The sequence below is a fragment of the Aquarana catesbeiana genome, linkage group LG04, assembly GCF_042186555.1.
Source record: "Aquarana catesbeiana isolate 2022-GZ linkage group LG04, ASM4218655v1, whole genome shotgun sequence".
NCBI lineage: Eukaryota > Metazoa > Chordata > Amphibia > Anura > Ranidae > Aquarana > Aquarana catesbeiana.
The window spans coordinates 295,865,824-295,887,893 of record NC_133327.1 but is presented as its reverse complement, the minus strand read 5'-3'; the positions used below and the strand labels follow the sequence as shown (position 1 = coordinate 295,887,893).

Sequence of the window (22,070 nt, the reverse complement as noted above, 5' to 3'; positions counted from 1 at the left end):
GAATGAACTGCACTCCTGTGATCCAAAGGCGCTTTGGCTATACTTCACATTCGAGTGGTCTGTAGGTTGTAAACCTTCTCCCCCAAAATATCCCCTGCCAGCACAAATTTCCCACTCCTAGCACAAATCTCCCACAAATCCACCCTTCCTAGCAAAAATACCCCCAGTGACAGCAGCAGAGAGGGGGAGATATCTGGAATGAGGTGTTGGCTGTGTTCTCCCCCCCAACCCCCCCCAACTCCTCTACCTCCTGCTCCAGGATTGCTCTCAGATCTGAATGTACAGAGTTTGATTACTTCCCCCACCCACAATTTCTGCTGCCAGGACAGAAGCAGTGTGGGGAAGAGCTAGAGGGCAGTAATAAATCCCCGTACATTTGGATCTCAGAATGATTCTGTGTTATCTCCTGTATAAAGACAAGAGGGAGAGAGCACAGTCTGCTCTCCTCCCGCCTCTCTCATCCTGCCTGCTGCTATCTGTAGTAAAGTCAGCAACCCAGAAAGCTGTGTGAGCTGCCTGACATGTCCTTAGCAACCAATGATGTCATCAATTGGTAGGATGTGGGCGGGCTGCTCACACCGCTTTCTGGGTTGCTGACTTTAGTACAGATAGCAGCAGGGCTGTGCTCTCCCTCCTCACTGTATACAGGAGTTAACACAGAATCATTCTCAGATCTGAATGTACAGAGATTGGGACAGTTTTTCTTCCTTTTGCCACCGCATCCCTGAGAACTCTTCAAGGCACCCCAGTTGAGAAACACTGTTTTACTCAGACAATTATTTTACACAGTATTACTACCCTAGACAAAGTTTCATTTGCCATTTGGTACTTTGTGGGATACACATATTAGTTATAGTTAATATTGTTTCTCTTTCTCTCAAAAATCTTTTTTTTAACAGTACTTGCTTCTTGGAGTTGCTAACAGCTAAATGCAACAAAGTTAATTTACAATTGAAGTGGATAATATTCACTTTGCAAAACCTATGTATACCCTGAAAACACCCAATTGACATTCTCAAGCTTTACCCCTCCAGTTTCCTAAACCAAAGTGCCCAGGAGCTAGACTTGAAGAAACAGCAGTTATTGACATATGAACAAGCAAAAACAGGTCAGCAGCATTACTTTGTCATACCAATTGTGTGTTTGTGTTTGTGTGTAATATATATATATACATGTTTGTGTGATTGCACCAGCACTTTTTTATAGTAATTTTAGAAGGTTCACAGAGCAACATCACTATTTATTCATATATATATATGAATAAATAGTGATGTTGCTCTGTGAACCTTCTAAAATTACTATAAAAAAGTGCTGGTGCAATCACACAAACACAAAGGTGTATATCTATACAATCGTAAACTTGCTAAGTGCTAAAGGGCAAAGTGAAACAAATTTTCTACAATCAGTAATCATCAATACCTGATGGTGGCAACTTGGAACCAATCACATAATGATAAAACAGTAAAATGTTACTAATGTGCAGTCTTGAAATAGTTGATAGCATATAGCAATAATGAACATAAATATAAATGAAAAAGTCCAAATCTAGATTAGAGTATCTTAAACGTGTAAACACAGTCCCAAAATATACTGTGACAATCAAACAATGTTGAGATGAGTGGTATATCCCTCCACCGTGAACAGAAAAAAACGGCCTATGCCAGGCCAATCCACTGTAGTGATACCTGAATGTGTACAAGCCCCTCACCTTACTGCTGTAAGGTTACAGCATGAAAGGATCAAATGCAGCAGTCCTCAGAGGGTCCATCTTTGGTGTTTACAGAGATGGATTGTGGTGTAACCTTGTCCTCTAGTAAGCTTATTTTAAGGAGGTAGGAAAAAAGAAAGATTCCAATAGCGTAATCCTGTTTAAAATATGCCAATTTATTAAAACGTAGACATGGATACGCTCACTTTTAGTTTAAAAACACAGGTAACACTCCATGAGCGCCAAGCTCGTATACGTCCTCCGTCACTTCCAGTTCCGCCTATTGCTCCAATCCCGACGCGTATCGTCACATCACGTGTAACATCCTCTCCATTTACCATTATTGTGATTGATACATTGGAGTTCATTTACTAAAGACACATTGATTGCGCACTTTGCAAGCGCGGTTGTTCCAGAACTTAGTACATGAGGTAAAACTTCACTTTGCAAAGAATATGCAATCACATGCAGAGTAAATAAAAAAAAAACAGCATTTGTGCTTGCACATGATTGTATGATGGAAGTCAGCAGCACTCTTCACCTCATTTACTAAGCTCTGAAGCAACTGCACTTGCAAAGTGCACAATCTATTTGCCTTTAGTAAATCAACCCCACTATGTAAGGTAATTTATGTTTTACAATCACAATACAAGAAATGTGGGCTTGCACAACTGAAACCGGGTAAAAAAAGCTCATTTATTTTGTTATAAAGCTAGCCACACATTACCCTGTTAATGTACACTCTTCTTCAGATTAACAAACTACTATGTACAGTATGGGTTCTACCTTAACAACAAATTTGTTTATATTCAAACAAGCTGGCCCATGCACTATAGAATCAATGTATTAATCAAAAGGACATTGTACAGTGAGGTGATACTGTGTATGGTCAGCTTTAGTATTAAGCCTTACTTGGTTATGAAATTACTCCATAAATTGGGCATGAAAACCATTCAGGAATAAAGTTACAGATCAAACAGATTTCCAGATACAGTTCTGTGCACCCCCAATATTCAACCTGTTTACATTGTGGGTTCTCTATTCCTGTCATTGCAATTTTTTTGTTTGTTTTTTTTTAACATGGCACACCACCATTTCACTTTAAATGTTTTTGTACAGAGCATTGCATATCATGAGCATGAACCTTAAATTACCTTCAGAAGTAAAACTATTGTTTTTGTGGTTCCAAAGGGCATAAGGTGTTGTAGCAATTTTCATTACCCAGCTAGCCATTACATGGCTGTTTTTCCATTCTCAATGAGATTCTGACATAATAGAACATAGATGCAGTCATAGCAAACCTTCTAAAAATGCTTGTTATCTTGCTGTCAATCTCACTATCTGGTTTCAGTACTTTAAATCACTAACCTAGAACAAATGTCCAGATAAAGATTTCTGAATCTTCTCTGAATTCCCTCCTTACGTAAATGGTCATAAGTATACTATAGTATATACTATTGAAACATGTACTAACTGTTTCCTCCACCCATTCCAGTATAAGACTAAGAGACACAGCTAATAGGAGTTTGCCAAAATAATTTTTACATCCAGTAAGGGAAAAGATTTTCACTTCAGTTCTCTAATAACAGCTGCTGTATAGAAAAAATACCTTTGACTGCAGAATTCGATGGACATTTTTTGAGAGTCTGAACCCTAATTGGTTCTTGGTTGTCGGTGGGTATATGAAAAGAGAGCAACACATCTCTCTGGCTGTCATAACATGTAAATGCTTAAAAGTACATAGTTTAGCAACCACCACTTGAGATTTTTTTTTTAACCTAAAAAATACTTCATTTGGTGAAGTAGTGAAACAACGAATGTAAAAAGGATAACTGTTATGTGGAAAAACATAAATAAATACCGCTCTAATGCTCCTATCACTGATATCAGCCAACATGACATATAATGAACTGTTGCAGATCATTTAAGACTGCTTGTCAGGTTACAATGTGCTACATAAAAATGGCAACTGGTCACAACCAGGACACCAACTTACTGTAACCAAAATTGAACCACGTAGTATAAGATGGCTTCAAGTCTGCTCTTCACCCACAGGAGAGGTCCCTCAAAAGTGTTTCTCCCCTAGTGGGCTTAATCATCAATGACAAAATTATTAGGCCCACTAGGAGGCAAAATGAATCTGAAGGACCTCTCCTGTGGGTGGAGAGCAGATCTGAAGCCATCTTTCACTACCTGATTTAGTTTTGGCCACAGTGAGTCAGCATCTTGAATACGATCAGTTGCCACTTTTCTGAAGGATAATTGTTAACTCTGTCAGATTTGAAGGACAAGAACTAGATTCCAAATGTAAGATCCAACTTCCAAATTTAGACATAGCCAAGAGCTCTAAATGTTAGTGACAAGAGAAAGAAAACCCTGACCACTGTATTTTGCATGATTTCATCAGCATGTATATGATATACATTATTATGACACACGGTGCTGAAGTTACTCTGTTAGGACAGACCATTTTAGGATGAAGATGACATGGATTGTTTGGAAACTAAAGTAAATTAAGTTGAAACAGTAGTTTCTTCTGCATTTTCCCTTAGCTGTATTGTAAAAATAAAATTGTATACCGTTAAACATTTATATTTTATAACCCCTTCAAAAAAGAGCTTCAAAACACTTAAAAAAAATAGCTATTTGACATTTTGCACTTCCATTTTCTTTAGTTTTTAGAAAAAATGTGGGAGGATTAGTACATCCATCAACTATTTTCTGCTGCCTTTGTCCCCATAGGAGACACAAACAGCATTCAAAATCTAACTGAGAAATCGCATTTAAAACCTGCCAAAATGTCTTACTCTTCCCTAACTAAACCAATGGTTGGAGTTAGGCTTTAAACATAAAATCGTTTGAATATAAAAGCTACAGCTCACTCTCAACATGAATGTGGGCGAAGATAGGGAGATGCACATTACAAATATGATGATTTGATCTGGCCTGTGCGAATCATGTATTAAGTGCAAAAAGTTATTTGAATGAGAATATATATAGATTCATTAAAATAAATATAATACACACATCATTAGATATAGTCAGCATTGTTTGTAAATGTTCTGCTATTCTTTTCATTTTATTTGTTTAACCTTTATATTCATCATTGTGCCTTTTACATGTAATGAGAACTATAAAATGGTTACTGATTGAGCTATAAAACACGCCGTTCATAAATCAGCAATTCTATAATATGTCTAATTGCCTTCTGGTGTCATTCATTATTCCTTTTCATTCTTTTTATTGTTCTTCTCATCACTACCGGTGTGCCAGCATTCTTCAAACGGGATATAAAATGTGACAGTCCTTAAGTTAAAATGAAACTAACTTTCTAGCTCTTCTAACTTGACAGTGAAAAAGTTGTACTAGTATTTTTTAAAGCAAAATATCCCAATTTAACCCAGTCATATTTTGATTATGCCATCCCTAAAATTAAAAAATAGTCACTTTGGTGTTTTAGATAGCTAGGTAAAGGAGATCAGCTAGACATAGGCAATAGCATTGTATGTTAATATTTTTTAAATATTTCTATGCATAGTGTGTAATTATATATGTACATAAGGGTAGCTATAGTTTTTTTGTTCCATAAAAGCTTTATTACAAATTCACAAGAATACAAAATAAAACAAAAAAGAATGTGATCATTGTCACTGCACATCTTCTGACAAGTATAACACTAAAAAGTGAGCAAAGGCAAGACTATGAAAACAGTTAAACTGGTCAAGATACAATACTGAAAATATATATATAATATACACACAAAGTGATCAACAATTAGGATTACCAATTAACTGACCTTCAAAGGAGCTATTCTTTGGTAAATAACAATTTAATAAATAAATAAAGCCCTGTGAATAAGCCCTGCTTGCCTGGGTCCATAATAGCGACAATCCAGATCGCCGCAAAAGAGAAAAACCTACAAGTAAAATTCAGAGTTTGATTCTTATGTGCCATGAAAGAGAGAAAAAAAAACAGGGGAGGGAAGAGGGGAGATGAGTGGGGAATAGCATATTAACAAGGGGGCTACAAGTGGTTTGGAACAACTCTAAAGCTAGGAGGGCAAGTGAGCAAAATGCAGCATGTTTGAAGAAAAGGCTGCACATCGCAGGTGGGGTTCATACTCTTCTCTGCAGTTCAGTAGCCAGGAGCAGATAAGGTCAGCTATGTTTAGAAATATAAAGAGTTATGACAAAAAAGTGGCTCATGGAGTCTGACAGTTTTTACTTTTTATGTTGGATTATAGGGCTATGTTTGTCCCAAGCATGTTTGAATCCACTTACAGCTGACTGACTCATTACCTCTGTTAAATGTCTCTTCCAAGCATTAACTAATCTTTTGTTAAAATAACACTTTCCAAAGTTAGTTTTGAACTTTCCTCCTGCTGATTTGAGCTTATGTACCCATATTCTTGATTTGCTTATAACAAATGCAGGCTCTACTGCTCCTTTACTGCTCCTTTATAAAATGCAAGCCTATAGAACTGGCTAATATATTAAATATATTGCACTTATTGTGTAACCAATATCTTGTTTCAGCAGTTGTTGAGAAGTGAGACAAAGTGATTGAGAACTGAGTGATTGTTCCCTGTAGTGAGATCTAATCTACAAATCTCTATATTTAACACAATAACAAATATGTTAAAGAGCAAACAAGTAAAGCCTAGTACACACGATGAGAATATCAGATGAATGATCCTCCATCTTTTTTACATGCTAGTCTCATATCAAAAATGAATAGGTTACTAAAGTTAGGAAAATTATCATAAGACAGAACACAACTTCGGAAGTGATGTACTGTATTGTATTGTAATGTATTCTTTTGTTTCTGAGCATGCGCGGTCTTGGTCAATTTTTTTTGGGGGGTAATACTGTACTGATTAAACAAAATCATTCATTCTGTTATCTACGAGAAAAAATGTTGTGCTTGTCCCTTCGGTTGTTTTTGCATGAACTGTCATGATCAGCTCTCGAAAGCTATGTACTAACAATAGGATTATGGGACGATCACTCCAAAAGCAATATTTTTCATCCCATATTCTCATCATGTGTAGGAGGCCTAAGAAAAAAGTAAAAGTTGTATAAAGATAGTATACAACAGTGCGCTAAACTCAACCTCCTATTTTTGATGCAGTGGTAATAGTACAAAATTATATATACTTACATACACTTACAGTGCTACAATCCTCTGTGACAAATTAATAATCAAATAAGTAGAAAGTTTAGTGATTGAGTAATAAAATAAATTCCTCTGTGTAAAGGCAATAATCAAAGGAAGCCACCTGAGTGTGGATAGCCTGTTCACAGCAGTCCTACTATCAACCAATCCCTCACTCAGAGTTCTGCCGGCTTCTTACAATTTTCAGTGTTCTTTCAGGATTTCAGTGTGTAATGGTTCTTACATAAAAACAAAAAGAAAAGAACATCATTGTGCAATGCCAATTTGTAATAAATTCTCCAAAGGGTGGGTGATTGCACTCACATTTGTTGATAAACAACCAGCACATGTACAACGATCAGATGCCTGTATTGAGTGTCTCCTCACTCCGCATCTAGTAAGCACAAGCACCATAGATGTCATCACTAGGCTCCTGCTGACGCTTTGCGTCACATGTCATGTGACTTTTTCAAAACCCTTCTCACGTGATATGTGATGCAACGCATTGGGAGGAGCCTAGTGACGACATCTATGATGCTTGTGCATACTAGATGTGGAGTGAGGAGACACTCGATACAGGCGTCTGATCGTTGTATATGCACTGCTTGTTTATCAACAAACTGTTTTCATATGGTGCCAGAGCACTATTTTTAACCACTTGCCGACCGCCTCACGACGATGTATGTCGACAGAATGGCACGGGCAGGCAGAATCACGTACCTGATATGATCGGACCCCCCCGGTGCCCGAGGCAGTCAGCATATCTCCCTCAGCAATCGGAGGTGAGGGGGAGGCCATCCATTCGTGGCCCCCCCCTCGTGATCGCTCCCAACCAATCAGATCATTCCCCTGCCTCTGTATAGTACACAGAGGCAGAGGAAATGATGTCATCTCTCCTCGACTCGGTATTTTCCGTTCCAGCGTCGAGGAGAGAAGACTGCAATGTGAGTGCACCAACACAACACATCACAGTAGAACATGCCAGGCATACAATACACCCCCCTTTACCCCCCGATCCCCCCGATCACCCCCCATCACACTGACACCAAGCATTTTTTTTTCTGATTACTGCATTGGTGTCAGTTTGTGACAGTTAGTGTGGTAGGGCAGTTAGTGTTAGCCCCCTTTAGGTCTAGGGTACCCCCCTAATAAAGTTTTAACCCCTTGATCACCCCCCGTCGCCAGTGTCGCTAAGCGATCATTTTTCTGATAGCTGTATTAGTGTCACTGGTGACACTAGTTAGGGAGGTAAATATTTTGGTTCGCCGTCAGTGTTTTATAGTGTCAGGGACCCCCATATACTACCTAATAAATGTTTTAACCCCTTGATTGCCCCCTAGTTAACCCTTTCTCCACTGATCACCGTATAACCGTTACGGGTGATGCTGGTTAGTTCGTTTATTTTTTATAGTGTCAGGGCACCCGCCGTTTATTACCTAATAAAGGTTTAGCCCCCTGATCGCCCGGCGGTGATATGCGTTGCCCTAGGCAGCGTCAGATTAGTGCCAGTACCGCTAACCCGCAAGCACGCAGCATACGCCTCCCTTAGTGGTATAGTATATGAACGGATCAATATCTGATCCGTTCAGATCTATACTAGCGTCCCCAGCAGTTTAGGCTGTGTGCAATTGGGAAAATCCGGACAGCCGCACTCCAGGAAATTATAATCCAAACTTCTTTATTGTAAAATCAGGAACATGTCATACAGTACATCATAGACAGAGTGTACAGGCAATCAGCTAACGCGTTTCGCACTTATGCCAAGTGCTTACTCATAGCTAGCGATAATAAAAAGTGAGATTTCATATATACTATCCATTGTTAGTCATGTGACCAGGTAGTCAACCCAAAATACATAGCAGCTGAGCTTCAGCTGTGGAGTGTGTGGGTGTTTGTCAATGATTGATGAATACCAGGATTTTAAAGGGTCACAGTGGATGTGGAGTATATATGTATACGCAACGGAGGAAGATAAAAAAATACTGAATGAAATTAGTGTAAATTTTAGATGTGTGAAATTAATGTGAAAAAAGGGTGTATATGTGTGGTCAGAAAAAGTAAATAAATAAAATAGGATAAAAACAAAATTTAGATTAAATAATATGTGAAGGAGGTGATATCTCAATATGTGATGAGTACTCATGTAGAAGTGTATAATAATGTACTCCAGTGCAAGCGAGAATCAACATGTGATTAATATTGACAGTCATCGTGATGAAATGAACAAGAAGGAAAAATAAATGATGATATGCTTGGGAGTGTCAAGAGGCTGAACTTGTATGTATGTTTAGTGCGATGAATAGCTTTTATGACCGGAACGCATATAGATGTGCGTGAAACTAACATCTATTATATGATCTGTGAAGAATACCTGGTCACATGAAAGAGAGGAGAGGAGGACATGTAAATATTTGCCTCCACTGCTCTTAATGAAAATTACACAATTATATCAAAGTTCAAATACATTCATAGTTCACATCTATATATGTTACATTTGCAAGTATGTAGTTTATTCATAAGTGTGTATTAACAAGTTTCTCTGGTTTATAGAAACAGAATGTTATTACTGAGCAGCCTAAAACCAAGAGAAGCAAATACAGTTGAAAACCTTGACGAAAAAGACAAAACAAAAACTAAAAGCCTTCATCAATTGATACTTGTAGATACACTTCTTGTATTGCAGATAAGATCTTGAGTACTGTAGTAAAAAAGAGTCGTTTAATAAACATAAAACTGTGTTTATAACGAAACTAAATCTTGTGTAAGTGTATATGTATAAAAACCCATAAACAAAATGTTTCCGCACACAAAACTAAGTTTGTGTGCAAGGGTATGTGTGTATGTGCGCGGAAAGAGCCACACCTGCCAAATCAAAGCGTGTTCTATGTCAATAGAATCGCACACACACACATGGGGACCGTACTTATAGGGACTGTAATATTCCATAGAAGAAACGTCATCATGTCAATATATACATGCCGATTAAATGAAAAACTATGGAAGATTGTATAATAGTCCCAAATCTAAACCAACAAACAAAGGGAATACCTGCAAAATCTATATGCGTATTATAAAGAGCACATATATAAATCGAATTCCATAGTAAATTTCCAGAAAAAAGGATAAAAATCGGATTCGATAACTAATTCCCAAAGTGAGGGGTAAGAAAGAGAACTCTCACAAATTTGTCAATAATATTGTATAGGGTAGAGTGTTCAATATGTTCATGTCAAAATTCCAAAATTTATATATGTTTAAATACCAAAACTTTTAACTGTTACGTCAAACTATGATAAACATTATGTCAAATATTAAAATGTATTGGATTTGACATGAAATAGATCACTCTGGCCAGATCTATACTAGTGTCCCCAGCAGTTTAGGGTTCCCAAAAACGCATGGGTTAGCGGGATCAGCCCAGATACCTGCTAGCACCTGCATTTTGCCCCTCCGCCCGGCCCAGCCCAGCCCACCCAAGTGCAGTATCGATCGATCACTGTCACTTACAGAACACTAAACGCATAACTGCAGTGTTCGCAGAGTCAGGCCTGATCCCTGCGATCGCTAACAGTTTTTTTGGTAGCGTTTTGGTGAACTGGCAAGCACCAGCCCCAGCCCCAGGCAGCGTCAGGTTAGTGCCAGTACCACTAACACCCACGCACGCACCGTACACCTCCCTTAGTGGTATAGTATCTGAACGGATCAATATCTGATCCGATCAGATCTATACTAGCGTCCCCAGCAGTTTAGGTTCCCAAAAATGCAGTGTTAGCGGGATCAGCCCAGACACCTGCTAGCACCTGTGTTTTGCCCCTCCACCCGGCCCAGCCCAGCCCACCCAAGTGCAGTATCGATCGATCATTGTCACTTACAAAACACTAAACGCATAATTGCAGCGTTCACAGAGTCAGGCCTGATCCCTGCGATCGCTAACAGTTTTTTTGGTAGCATTTTGGTGAACTGGCAAGCACCAGCCCCAGGCAGCGTCAGGTTAGTGCCAGTAGCGCTAACACCCACGCACGCACCGTACACCTCCCTTAGTGGTATAGTATCTGAACGGATCAATATCTGATCCGATCAGATCTATACTAGCATCCCCAGCAGTGGAACCGGTTACAGTTATAAAAGTTAGTTACAAAAAAAGTGTAAAATATATATATATATATATATATATATATATATATATATATAAAATAAAAAAAAATAGTTGTCATTTTATTGTTCTCTCTCTCTCTATTCTCTCTCTATTGTTCTGCTCTTTTTTACTGTACTCTATTCTGCAATATTTTATTGTTATTATGTTTTATCATGTTTGCTTTTCAGGTACACAATTTTTTATACTTTACCGTTTACTGTGTTTTTTTGTTAACCATTTTTTTGTCTTCAGGTACGCCATTCACGATTTTGAGTGGTTATACCAGAATGATGCCTGCAGGTTTAGGTATCATCTTTGTATCATTCTTTTCAGCCAGCGGTCGGCTTTCATGTAAAAGCAATCCTAGTGGCTAATTAGCCTCTAGACTGCTTTTACAAGCAGTGGGAGGGAATGCCCCCCCACCGTCTTCCGTGTTTTTCTCTGGCTCTCCTGTCTCAACAGGGAACCTGAGAATGCAGCCGGTGATTCAGCCAGCTGACCATAGAGCTGATCAGAGACCAGAGTGGCTCCAAACATCTTTATGGCCTAAGAAACCGGAAGCTACGAGCATTTCATAACTTAGATTTCGCCGGATGTAAACAGCGCCATTGGGAAATTGGGAAAGCATTTTATCACACCGATCTTGGTGTGGTCAGATGCTTTGAGGGCAGAGGAGAGATCTAGGGTCTAATAGACCCCAATTTTTTCAAAAAAGACTAACTGTCACTACCTTTTGCTATCATAGGGGATATTTACATTCCCTGACATAACAATAAACATGATTTAAAAAAAAGAAAGGAACAGTTTAAAAATAAGATAAAAAAGCAAAAAAATAATAAAGAAAAAAAAAAAAAAAAAAGCACCCCTGCCCCCCCTGCTCTCGCGCTAAGGCGTACGCAAGCGTCGGTCTGGCGTCAAATGTAAACAGCAATTACACCATGCATGTGAGGTATCATCGCGAAGGTCAGATCGAGGGCAGTAATTTTAGCAGTAGACCTCCTCTGTAAATCTAAAGTGGTAACCTGTAAAGGCTTTTAAAGTCTTTTAAAAATGTATTTATTTTGTTGCCACTGCACGTTTGTGCACAATTTTAAAGCATGTCATGTTTGGTATCCATGTACTCGGCCTAAGATCATCTTTTTTATTACATCAAACATTTGGGCAATATAGTGTGTTTTAGTGCATTAAAATTTAAAAAAGTGTGTTTTTTCCCCAAAAAATGCGTTTGAAAAATCGCTGCGCAAATACTGTGTGAAAAAAAAATGAAACACCCACCATTTTAATATGTAGGGCATTTGCTTTAAAAAATATATATAATGTTTGGGGGTTCAAAGTAATTTTCTTGCAAAAAAAAATAATTTTTTCATGTAAACAAAAAGTGTCAGAAAGGGCTTTGTCTTCAAGTGGTTAGAAGAGTGGGTGATGTGTGACATAAGCTTCTAAATATTGTGCATAAAATGCCAGGACAGTTCAAAACCTCCCCAAATTACCCCATTTTGGAAAGTAGACACTCCAATCTATTTGCTGAGAGGCATGTCCAGTCCATGGAATATTTTATATTGTGACACAAGTTGCGGGAAAGAGACAAATTTTTTTTTTTGCACAAAGTTGTCACTAAATGATATATTGCTCAAACATGCCATGGGAATATGTGAAATTACACCCCAAAATGCATTCTGTTGCTTCTCCTGAGTACGGGGATACCACATGTGTGAGACTTTTTGGGAGCCTAGCCGCGTACGGGACCCCGAAAGCCAAGCACCGCCTTCAGGCTTTCTAAGGGCGTAAATTTTTGATTTCACTCTTCACTGCCTATCACAATTTCGGAGGCCATGGAATGCCCAGGTGGCACAAACCCCCCAAATGACCCTATTTTGGAACGTAGACACCCCAAGCTATTTGCTGAGAGGTATAGTGAGTATTTTGCAGACCTCACGTTTTGTCACAAAGTTTTGAAAATTGAAAAAAGAAAAAAAAATGTTTTTTCTTGTCTTTCTTCATTTTCAAAAACAAATGAGAGCTGCAAAATACTCACCATGCCTCTCAGCAAATAGCTTGGGGTGTCTACTTTCCAAAATGGGGTCATATGGGGGGGGGGGTTGTGCCACCTGGGCATTCCATGGCCTCTGAAACTGTGATAGGCAGTGAAGAGTAAAATCAAAAATTTACACCCTTAGAAATCCTAAAGGCGGTGATTGGTTTTCGGGGCCCCGTACGTGGCTAGGCTCCCAAAAAGCCCCACACATGTGGTATCCCCATACTCAGGAGAAGGAGCTAAATGTATTTTGGGGTGCAATTCAACATATGCCCATGGCCTGTGTGAGCAATATATCATTTAGTGACAACTTTGTGCAAAAAAAAAAAAAAATTGTCACTTTCCCGCAACTTGTGTCAAAATATAAAATATTCCATGGACTCAGCATGCCTCTCAGCAAATAGCTTGGGGTGTCTACTTTCCAAAATGGGGTCATTTGGGGGGTTTGTGCCATCTGGGCATTTTATGGCCTTCAAAAATGTGATAGGTAGTGAGGAGTGAAATCAAAAATTTACGCCCTTAGAAATCCTGAAGGCGGTGATTGGTTTTCGGGGCCCCGTACGCGGCTAGGCTCCCAAAAAGTCCCACACATGTGGTATCCCCATACTCAGGAGAAGTAGCTGAATGTATTTTGGGGTGCAATTCCACATATGCCCATGGCCTGTGTGAGCAATATATCATTTAGTGACAACTTTTTGTAATTTTTTTTTGTCATTATTCAATCACTTGGGACAAAAAATTAATATTCAATGGGCTCAACATGCCTCTCAGCAATTTCCTTGGGCTGTCTACTTTCCAAAATGGGGTCATTTGGGGGGGGTTTGTACTGCCCTGCCATTTTAGCACCTCAAGAAATGACATAGGCAGTCATAAACTAAAAGCTCAAAATGGGGTCATTTGGGTGGGTTTTGTACTGCCCTGCCATTTTAGCACCTCAAGAAATGACATAGGCAGTCATAAACTAAAAGCTCAAAATGGGGTCATTTGGGTGGGTTTTGTACTGCCCTGCCATTTTAGCACCTCAAGAAATGACATAGGCAGTCATAAACTAAAAGCTGTGTAAATTCCAGAAAATGTACCCTAGCTTGTAGACGCTATAACTTTTGCGCAAACCAATAAATATACGCTTATTGACTTTTTTTTACCAAAGACATGTGGCCAAATACATTTTGGCCTAAATGTATGACTAAAATAATTGAGTTTATTGGATTGTTTTTATAACAAAAAGTAGAAAATATCATTTTTTTAAAAATTTTTTGGCCTTTTTCCGTTTATAGCGCAAAAAATAAAAACTGCAGAGGTGATCAAATACCATCAAAAGAAAGCTCTATTTGTAGGAAGAAAAGGACGCAAATTTTGTTTGGGTACAGCATTGCATGACCGCGCAATTAGCAGTTAAAGCGACGCAGTGCCAAATTGTAAAAAGTGCTCTGGTCAGGAAGGGGGCTGAAGTGGTTAATGGTTGCAGCTTAATTCATTTATTTATCTGCTATTTTTTGCCATTTTATGGATATTCATATCAGTGCTTTAGTACTTTTATTTTACATTTTTCGTATAAAGATACTTTTATGTAAACATCACAATAACAATTCTAAACAGATGCTCACTGAAAACACTCTTTACTTTCCCTTTATATGTATTTTTATGTACTGTAGTATTTTTGGATATCTTTATATAAGTTAGTTCCTGAATCTCATGATATAGACTGAAAGAAGAAGGATGAGCAATAAAGTATCTTTAGGATGTGATAAAAAAAAATTTCTTAGACTAGCTCAAACATACATTGGGTTGCTGCTACTTCCAGCCACTTGGCATAGCATTCAAAAGAGAAGCTGCAAGCTAATATTGCATTTGGTACAATTCTGGAGACTGTGTATTTGATTTGATAAAGGAGTAGAAATTATTAATTTAGTAAAGTGAATATTCACTTAGCAAAGTGAAGTTGTGAATAGACAATCATGTGCAATGGAATTAAATAAAAACAGGACTTGGATGTTCGTTTTATGAAACTGTGAACAGCGGTGATCCCGAGGAGAGGGACTAATTATTTTATTAACTAAGGTGGGCGGTCTCCTCTGGGAATGTCAGTGTACTGAGCAGTGATAATTTATCACTGCTTAATGAACGAACATCTCTGTGTTTCAGTGAAGTTCTGGTACTGTAATCTCACTATGTCTTACCAGATGCCAGTATCAAGGGGTGTTCTCCACTGTTCCAAGTGTTTGTAGATTGCTTCACTTCACAAAAGGAGAAGCGTTCTACACCACTTCATAAGCAGGCATGCAGAAGAGAGATCTCCTCTGTGAATGCTGGAGAACTGAGCAGTGGATATTTTCACCGCTTCATAAACAGATACCTTTGTCTGGGGCATGGAGGCTGCCTTTGTTGACCTTTCCTTTTAAAAAAATTCTAACCGCCTGGGTATTATGCAGATGTTATGGATTCAATACCTGGAAGAGTATAATCTGGAGATCTGACTTCACTTTGACAAGCTTGCAAATGACACAGATGATTATTTGTTTTTGGGTTACTGACTTTTTTATTGCAGCTAGAAGCACACAGGTCACTAGTATTTTTAGCAGGAGGTCATAAATGAAAGTCCCTATATTTTTCTTAATTCAAATTTTCCTAAACTCTCTCACAGCTTGGCTTCCTCCCATTCTTGTTTGAGTAAATTTTGTTATTAACATCAAAAGGCAGGGATATTATCATGAAAATTAAAACACCTGTAAAAAAGGGAGAAGATAGGTGTCCGCAAGTAATGTCAGTTCAAGAGATTTTTTTAAGCATCTTCCTTCTTCAACAAAGTAACAAAAAACCTTCCCTCACAGGGTACTTCAAAAGTCAAGCATAAACATTGCACCATATAAGCATTCCGAAGCTGTGTTGCCTCCACTATTATAGACAGATCCTGTGTGCACTCCAGTCGAACACCCATGACCTCCCAGTCAGGAGCCAAAACCCAGGGTGGACTCCCTCAGTCCAGAAAAAGCCACAGACAGGACTTGACATCCTGTCCAGGACTAATCCCAAGGGTTTTGGCATAATATATATAAGTTCATTCTTCACAACTTCTGCTGTTCTTTTTTATTAGGTATTTGTGACTTTTACAATGTTCTAGCTGCAGGATAATTTAACATTCAGGTATTCTAATACGTCTGCTATCGTTCATGTATTGCAATTAATTGAATAAATGCATGCATAACACAATTGTCAAAATAAAATCAGTTCTTTCACATCCTTCAGATTTCTATCACTTTACCATGCAAAACATTATCAAGTATCTTTAGATACATCGTCACTCTGCTTGCTACATAGCTGATGTCTAATTGTAAGGTGACAAGCAAAATTGCTGTTAAATTCTATTAATAATTTCCAAGATTGCTTTGTTACTGTTAGGTGATAATATTGTGAAATATATATTTCCAGATAAAAAAATGTTAATTGTTATTGAGCAAACATATTCAGATGAAAAATGTAAAATAACATATCTTTTCTAAATAAGATCCTGACAAATGTGATCGGAAAATTATTAACTATAGTTTCTAATATGGGTACTTAAAACGAATGCTAATATTCTGCTCAAAGTGGAGCAAATAGAGTTGAATCTTTGTGTACAATAAATGAATGAGTGTAATATTTATATTTTCCAAAACAAATGTTTTCAACACCACATGCATAACAACATATCATGGCGCCTTGTATGGAACCCAGGCAAAAACCCCTTGTCTTATGGTGGAACAGACAGCAACAGAAGTTTATTAACACACATGTCCATGTACATTCTCTATAGAAGTATAGGTTCATCTGTTACATGGGTATTTAAACAGTGAAGCAAACACATAATTGTATAATTTGTAGACCTTAGGCTTTGATAGTATAACTAATCTGAACAGATTGCCAAATATCTATAAACAAGAAAAGTCAGTTAGGTAAAGGATAAACTTTGACATATGATACCAGATGGTCATGGTCATAAAATATTCAATCATTTCTGTTGTGGTTACCCCAAGAGGCCTTGGAGACTTCATTACACTGGGTTGAATCATGATTTCCTAATGCATATTCAGGGTAAATTCTTTATTATTTCCCCCTTTGTTTGCGTGAAGCAAACACATATTACTTACTGTATTCATACAACTGTGCCTTTCCTGAAGTTTCTCTGGCCCCACAATTGACAAGAACCTGGTTCTTAGCATTGTCTTCAATGGGAGGACATACATTCTTACCTATCCACAGTCCTGCTAAAGAAGTCAGAGCGATTACCTGAGAGGAAATTCATGCACAGTATATTCAATACTCAAAAACGAACAACTGACTGTAATAATCACCTGTTCATCATTGGTCATGTGTTCTGAAACCTGTATCCTCAGTATTCTTTTGGTGCAGGAAAATTTTAGATCCACCTGGACAATCGAAAATACAAAAATTCAGTTTTGATAAAAATGGATTCTATCCATGTAGAAAGTGTATATACAGCAAGACTGTCAAGATTAGAAATAGGACTCATACTTCTTTCAGATCTATGGCTGCTGTAGATGAGTTTTTCGATTGATGAGTTCATTACCTGCAACGCTACGCATGTTGTTTGTTTGTTGTGGTGCCCATGTGGGTTATACTACATGTGGCGCACCAAAAGAATACTGAGGATACGGATTTTAGAACCCATGGCAAACATCAAGAATGGTTTTGCAAAACACAGTGTGTCACTCCATTTTAAAAATATACATAATAAAGATCTGTCATTGCTGCAGTTTTGCGGTAAAGGCCATTTCAAACTGGAGGGGGTTCAATCTTGTGCGGGACTTGATATTGAACTCGATTGAAATTGTTTTATCAGTAATTTTTAGATTTGGTTTATTGTTCTCTAGCTTGTTTGTCCATTAATTCAGCCTGTCCTTATAGGGATTTACTTATTTACTTTATATTTACCTCAGTGTCCCTCCTCTAGTCTCGAATAGAGACTGAGCCTGTGAGGTGACACATTTTCCAATTTACTGTCTTTTCAGTTATGGTGTCACGATGACCTATGTTTAGAAACAATAGGGCAGTGAGGCTTTGCTATTTGGGTTACTACGGTACTCAGGATCAGCCTAGGTAAAGGTGTGGAGGTGATTATCATCTGCACGGCTTTTGGGGTATATTAGGAAGGTTGCTGTGCCGTGCAGCCAATCCCAGGACAAAGTTAAGATGACAAAACACATATCATCTGCACGGCAACTAGTAGGAAGACTTTTGTCACAACAAGAGACATTTGGTTTTTAGCTGTAGTGTGGCGAGACATCGCCGGTACTTGGCTTAGAGATTGACATAAAACTCTGGGTTTTACATCTTTTATGCTTGTTTATACATACACCTTGTAAGTGCAATCTATGAAGGTTTTTATTCAATAAATTATCAGTGTGTTTAGACGTTATAACACTAGTGGAGCTCTTTTCTTATCTTCCCCCATGTGATTGCACACACTCGTCTACACTGAGTGGAGAGGAGCGTTCCCTGGATTTAACCCTTTGTGTAACTGTCTTGCTGCCAAGCATGTGAGTGTAAAGCAATACCTCTTGGTGAGTTCATTACTGTCGGTGAGTGGTTCTGTGTGACATGCATGGTGTGATTTGTAAAAAAAACCCTGAATCTGCCACTTCCTGTATGCCCTCTCTAAACTGACCACGAATACTAGGGCTGCTTTGCCCTGATCACCATGGTCAAAGTGCATCCCTCCATCATACACTGCCCTGCTCTCCTCTCTCCCCCATTAACCCCACTTTCCTCCCTGTTAGCGCCCTCTCTGTCTCTGTCTCTGCCCCACCCCCCCGCTATTATTGAAAATTAAAAACCTAAAATTGTCACTGCCAGCCTCTCTATTAGAGCCTGACATACAACACTGTGTAAATCCTTTCTAAAAATGAGCAGTGTAAATAGCTATTTGGAGCTGTCTTCAGGCTGGGCACGTGACTCACAGCCGCTTTTCAGCTCCGAGACATGGCTACTGCAGGAGGAGCCGAGCGGCCATGTGATCTCCTTGACTGACATCAGAGGGAGATCACGGTCCCTCCTGCAGTAGCCGTATATCGGAGCTGAAAAGCGTCCGTGAGTCACGTGATTGGCCTGAAGACAGCTCCAAATAGCTATTTACACTTCTCGTTTTTAGAAAGAATTTATACAGTGTTGTATGCCAGCCCCTAATAGAGCGGCTGTCTGTTTTAAAAAAAAGCTTAACAAACACTTTAAATAAATTTGAGGTTTACATAGATACCCATAAATTCATACGGAAGTTGAATATGAAAAAATATATTTTACTGCATCCCTTAGAGGATAGGATGAGATTTGTGGGTAATCCCCATGGAGTTTATAGTGGTTTACGTAACAAATCTATATTCAACCCCCAGATAAATAACAATCATCAAATTGAGGTCTTCAAACATCTAGTCCTCAAGGATCTGGATGGTATTAAGATACAAAAAATGTTAATCTCAATCATATAACTGAAGGTATCAAATCATTGGAGAAACGTAGATGTCATTATAAGACCGGCTGATAAGGGGGGCGGAGTTGTGGTATTGGATAGGGAATTCTATCATAGGCAGATGTTGAACCTGTTAAATGATAGGTCCACTTGTAAGAAATTAGATAGGGACCCTACTTTTGCCTAAAGAACAATTGATGGCACTAATAGATTTGGGGTCAAGATACAAGGTTCTAAATAAAAAGGAACAAAGATATTTAGTACCTAGTGCTTGTCGTATCCCTGTTATCTACACTCTACCTAAAGTCCATAAAAATGCCACGACTCCACAGCCTAGACCTATTGTAAATGGAATTGGCTCAGTGACTTCAAGCCTGGGAGACTACCTTGATAAGTTCCTCCAGCCTAGTGTACTATCTACTAGGGCCTATTTACAGGATACCAAAGATCTGTTGGTGTCACTGAATGAGGTCAAACTTGATAATGAGAAACACACCTTTCTTGTGACGGCTGATGTGTCATCGCTGTACACAATCACATAGCATGATGATGCTTTATTAGCCTTGAATTCAGCTCTTAGCAAAAGAGATGATGTCCCACATTCGCAAAAAGTATTCTTGGGGAAGGCTTTGGATTTTTGCATTTCCCATAGCTATTTTTGGTTTCATGGTCACTTTTATTCACAGCAGGTTGGTGTTGCTTTGGGAACCAAGTTTGCTCCTAGCATCGCCAACCTGTTTATGACTGAGTGGGAGGATAGACAGGTTTTCAATGTTGTTAGACCACAATTAAAATATTACCGTAGGTATTTTTTTTTTTTTAATTCTTCTTTATTGAGTTTTGCACAAAACATAAAACATAAAATAAAAACTGAACCGATAGGCAACATGCCTCTTGGGTTGGCCACACATAGCCATCAACAAGAACTTTTGATGACCTTATATTTATATGGGAAGGTACAGAAGAGTCAGTCTATTCTTTCCTATCATTGCTCAATATCAACAACAATAATACATATTATTATATTTGGATTATCAAGTAAGTGTCGATTCCATTAACTTTCTGGATGTTACCATCCAGAGAGTGGGCTCGTCACTTGAAACAAAGGTTTATTTCAAACCAACAGGTTGCAATAGTTGACCACTATACAAAATCAAACGTATTGAAAGAAAAATTCATTCAAAAAGGATATGATCCTACATTTTTAGATAATATCATAAGAGAGGTGGCTAATACCGATAGGTTACATGGGTCTACAGCTATTAATAATTCAACAGTACCTAATCCGCATCAATCAGGTTTTACACAGATTTTCATCACCAATTCCGTGAGATTGAGACTATATTTAAAAAGCACTGGCACATATTAACTATGCATAGGGATTTGAGTCTGGTCCTTCCTGCTAATCTGGAATTAATTTATAGGAAGGCCCCTATTTTTGGTGACAGGGTAGTCAGGAAAATTTCAGATCCACCTGAACAATCGAAAATACAAAAATTCAGTTTTGATAAAAATGGATTCTATCCATGTAGAAATTGTACAGTTGTACAGTTGTGCTCAAAAGTTTACATACCCTGGTAGAAATTGTGAAATTCTGGCATTAATATTGAAAATATTACTGATCATGCCAAAAAGCAATCACATTAACCTCCCTGGCGGTATGATTCTGTCTGGAATTTTGTGCTGAAAGCGGTACAATTATTTTTCATGGAAATTTGATGCTATGTATTATAGGCCTGCAATTCTTAGTAATTACTTACTTAAACCTGACCAAACAAGACTCTAGTAGACATCCCAGATGTGATAAAGTTTGAAACACAAAATCATGATTTTAAATTTTTAAATAATATCATTTTATTCAATAATGTAATACAAACTAAAGAAATTTGTCAGACAAAGAAAATTCAATAAACATCCTGAGTGTGATAAATTTTAAAGCAAGGTACAGCACACAGTCCCACGTCACAATCCGGACAATAGAACCTGCTTTCTTTTCTGATTTTTTTTCCCTTGTCATCTCTGTGTGGACAGCAAACCACACACGTCCTGGTAGGTGCTGCCTTTTTTGCGGTTGGCGGTATATAGTCCATAAAGTGCCGACCTGTTAGGCGTTCTGGGTTGGCAACACCAACAGCACGTCGTCCAGGTCTGTTCGCATCAACTGATGGCATCTGGTGTTTGGCAAAAATCTGCTCAGCCACCTTCCAGATAAAATCTGAATGAACAAGAGGCCTGTCACTCCCTGCTCGGTACAAGATGTAAGCGTTCCAAAGGCATTGTTCCAGAAGATGCCTGAAAATATTTTTGTAATATTTTTTCTGCTGTTTCCGCATAGTCAGATAAAAGGTCATTGCCTGATCGGCTCGGTCGACACCTCCCATAGTGCAATTATAGTCTATGACGACTTGCGGCTTCAGCACATCTTTCCCACCTTTTGTGTGGACCGTGGCAGTGGAGGTATTGTGCACAGTGCTCATGAGACACACGTCCTTCTTGTCTCGCCAACGTATTGCCATCATCTTACCCTTCTGCCAGGCAACCATTTCTCCAGGTTTTAGTTTTTTCTTTCCAAACA

At 38.4% G+C, this 22,070-nt stretch overlaps 1 protein-coding gene across 2 annotated transcripts in view; it reads left to right on the top strand.

The window, feature by feature from the left end:
• The window catches only part of KHDRBS2 (KH RNA binding domain containing, signal transduction associated 2), a 650,233-nt gene that overhangs the window by 516,249 nt on the left and 111,914 nt on the right, over window positions 1-22,070 (top strand). For both annotated transcript variants that reach the window (XR_012243878.1, XR_012243879.1), the window contains exon 12: window positions 1,035-1,108. The gene's annotated coding sequence lies outside the window, so the exon portion shown is untranslated. The remainder of the gene's footprint in view (window positions 1-1,034; window positions 1,109-22,070) is intronic.